Source organism: Delphinapterus leucas, chromosome 20, assembly GCF_059928025.1.
Source record: "Delphinapterus leucas isolate spDelLeu-1000000601 "Yukka" chromosome 20, BTC_Dleu_Yukka2, whole genome shotgun sequence".
In the NCBI taxonomy this organism is placed as follows: Eukaryota; Metazoa; Chordata; class Mammalia; order Artiodactyla; family Monodontidae; genus Delphinapterus; species Delphinapterus leucas.
This window is the reverse complement of record NC_143148.1, coordinates 17,498,665-17,502,018: the sequence shown is the minus strand read 5'-3', so window position 1 is coordinate 17,502,018 and position 3,354 is coordinate 17,498,665. Positions and strand designations below refer to the sequence as shown.

The 3,354-nt window shown below is 43.7% G+C and overlaps 1 pseudogene across 1 annotated transcript in view; it reads right to left on the bottom strand.

The window, feature by feature from the left end:
* LOC111180923 (uncharacterized) overlaps positions 1-3,354 on the bottom strand; it is a 52,247-nt pseudogene that overhangs the window by 26,571 nt on the left and 22,322 nt on the right. Inside the window, exon 6 of the transcript XR_002646295.3 lies at positions 468-523. The product of XR_002646295.3 is annotated as an uncharacterized LOC111180923 (transcript). The remainder of the gene's footprint in view (positions 1-467; positions 524-3,354) is intronic.

Below are 3,354 nucleotides of genomic sequence, written 5' to 3'. Positions count from 1 at the left end.
CTAAGAAGAAATAGCTTCGTTAGCCCACGCTGACAGCTGCTATATCCCAGGAATTCCTCCCAGAATCCCAGAAGGAAATGTCTAGGCTCCCTCCTTTGGGGGAATTGGACAAGCTTGTAGCGAACCACTGGTCCAAAGGGCCTGGGGCCTCTCACAAGGTCCCTGCTACTCAAGGAGCTTAATGTGGGCAGCATGGGGGCAGGGCAAAGTTGCAAAAGGTCCACCCTGATCCCAGGGCGTGAGGAAGAAGCCTGCTGCTGAGAGAGATGGGATGGGGGCTATGCGAATGTAGCCTCAGCCTTGTGGCAGGGAGGGCACCTAGTGTCCAGGAGGCTGGGCTGGGTCCTCGGGCTGCCTTGGATCAGCTAACAGTAGGTGGTGCAGAAAGGAGGTTTTAGCTGCTGATACCAGGGAAGAGTTTCCACTCCCCCTCCAGCAGATCAGCATCCTAACTCCTAAAATCTTACCTTTAGAAAAGCAGAACTTCTCAAATACTGGAGTGCAAAAGAATCCTCTGGAGCACCTATTGAAAAGACACATTTCTGATTAAGTAGGTCTTGAGTGGGGCCCAAGGACCCAATGAAAAGGCTGCTCAGGTAAGTCGCATAACAGGTGGTCAGAGGAGCAAACTTTGGGTAACCCCACTTTGGGGTAACATTTCTTGGTGTGTGTAGCATCCTTCCTAGTGATAGAAGAAATGTTCACATATTGAGAAAAGGGGAAGTCATTCTGGCTTATACGTGAATTAACTTGAACTGTATGCTAACTAAAGCAGACTGTTTGTGGCCTATCAAACATACGTTGTACGTCTGCTTTAATTATTAAGAAAAGGGTGCACTGACCAGAAGTAAAGAATGTCCATATTAAAAATAAAGATGAAATGCCTACCTTACTGGGGTGCCAGTGCATACTCCTTTGATAAGACTCCCTTCCCAGGTGCCAGGCCATACTGACTCGCTATGTACGTGCGGATCTGTTTTTTTATGGAAACCCTGAAGGAATGTATCCCAGACTTGTTTAATGTTCCTTGTTCTGCCAAGATATAACACTGTGCTGAAAACCATGCTTCTCCGGAGCAGTTCCTCACGGTTATCCGAGAGGCTGTCTTCTAGACTATAGTCCTCAGTTTGGCTCAAATAAAAATCTTTTCTATTCCTATCATAGATTGTTTATTGATTATTTTCATCAACATTAGGTCTTCCAAAAAACGCCGATGCTCCTCGGAGGGTAGCCTATTTCAGTTCCTGACATGAGTTTATGAGATACTCTCAACCATTCTCCAGTCTGTCCATCCATCCATCCACCCATCCATCCATCCTTCTGCTCAACAGATCCTACCCGGACACCTGTTCTGTGTCAAGCCATGTTCTAGGTGCTGGAGTGATAAAAGAGATCTCAGCATGCAGATGAGGGAGCAAACCTTAATGGAGGCTAGTGACTCAGAGAGGGGACACCACGGTGGGAGACGCAGAGGTGGGTGAGCCCACCATGATTGTACACACTGCTGGCCCTGGGCTCAGGGTCCCACAGCAGGCCCTGCGTTGTTTGGACCACGATGAGAGATGGCTCACGGCAGTTTGGACCCCTATGGCGCTAATCATCTCCTTGAGAGGTCTTTTCTTGCCATCTCAGAGAGGAAAATGCAATGCATCATCACTGCATGGTGAGAGAGGTGAGGACGCATGGGCAGCAAGGGAAAACAGGCATAGGAGGAGAATGACAATGGCAACCACAAAGAGACTGTGCAGAAAATTCTGCATCTGATGCCCCTTTAGAGACCCAAGCAAAGCCTATTAGGAGCCCAGAAGCCACCAGGCTTAGAGCCTTCTCGTCCCCAGCTCTATTTTGAATTCTCTTTGAAACATTGTAATTGGCCATTCAAAACAACCTTAGTAACTATAAAGCCATCACCTATGGGGTCCAGTCTCAGGGTAGTGTCTCAGACAAAGAAACACAATCTGTCAACGTAAACATAATAAATTTCAAAATAAGCCAAGTTCAATCCTGACATTCCTCCAACAGTCTAAGGGAGATACACAGATCACAGCACTGCTTCTGAACCTGTCTCTTCTCTCCTGCTTTCTCCCTGACGTACTGCAGTGGCCCCATCCTTTTCAACACTCCTCAGCGCTATCCCCCAGGCCTCTCCCTGTCCACCCTGACCTTCTCTCCTCCTCTCTTTCTTTCTGATCCTGCTGTCAAAACGCCAGAGGGACTGGCCTGGCTGGCCAGAGAGGGAAGTTGCTGGATGATCGTGGGCCCCTTGCACCTCTTATCTGCAAAGTGGAGACAATACCATGACCTCATGGATTTGTGGTAAGAATTAAATGACATAATATAAATAAAGCTTTAAATAAAGGAATTGGTAGACAACAGGTGAATAACTTTCCCATATGAAAACTTAAATGTAGGGAGAAGACCATAATAGATTTTATTTCAGAAGAATTTATTATTTCACATAAAATGATTCTATATATTATAAATTTGGGGGGGATGTGCTCATAGTTTATGGCAAGGAGAATCAGAGAGTAAAGTTACTATTATGCAACATTTCCCCCCAATAATTCCCATACTGAGGGTCTAATGAAAATGGGCTGCCAAAATTCTGCATTTTTATCATGTGTGTCTGCGTTAGCATTTATGGTATATTCTGAATTAACAAACATCAAACACTAAAACATTACATATGCATAAAAATGGGGAAAGGAATTTGCATCTTTTGTAAATCTCAGTGGAACGTAGTCAAACCTCTAGCCCCACCAGATACTCCCAGCTGAAACCACATGCTAATTTTGGAATAGAGGAGCATCAATGACTACAAAACAATAAGAAGGCTATTTGGGCATGTGCTAAAAAAAAAAAAAAAAAAAAATCTTTAAATCAGGCTGTCCTTATCGTTGGATGCCTACTAATGAATATCATTCTCAGTAAAGAACCTTCTGGTTCACTCATGTTCTTTCTGTTTGTTAAAACGGCATTCAAGTCATTTTATATAACACAAAGTTAATGCAAACCCAAAACAAAATAAAAAGGAAAAGAATGTCAAAAGAACAAACTTTTAAACTCTGCACTTTTTATTATTAGATGCTATTCCTAACTTGTTAAAATTGATCAAATAGAAAGCTGTGAAAAGAGAAAAAATTAAGCCAACTAGAAAAGTGTGACTTGGATTTAATATTTTATAATTGCCAAGGGACATACTGAGATCAATGAATTTTTGCCTGAGATGAACGTCAGAAAGAGATGTACTTCAGTCTTTTAGGGAACATTGGTCTATTTAATTCTTGTGTCTGATGCATGTGAAATAGGCCTGCCTTGGCCTTCTTTCTTTGCCAGGGGCACCGCCGGCAGCAA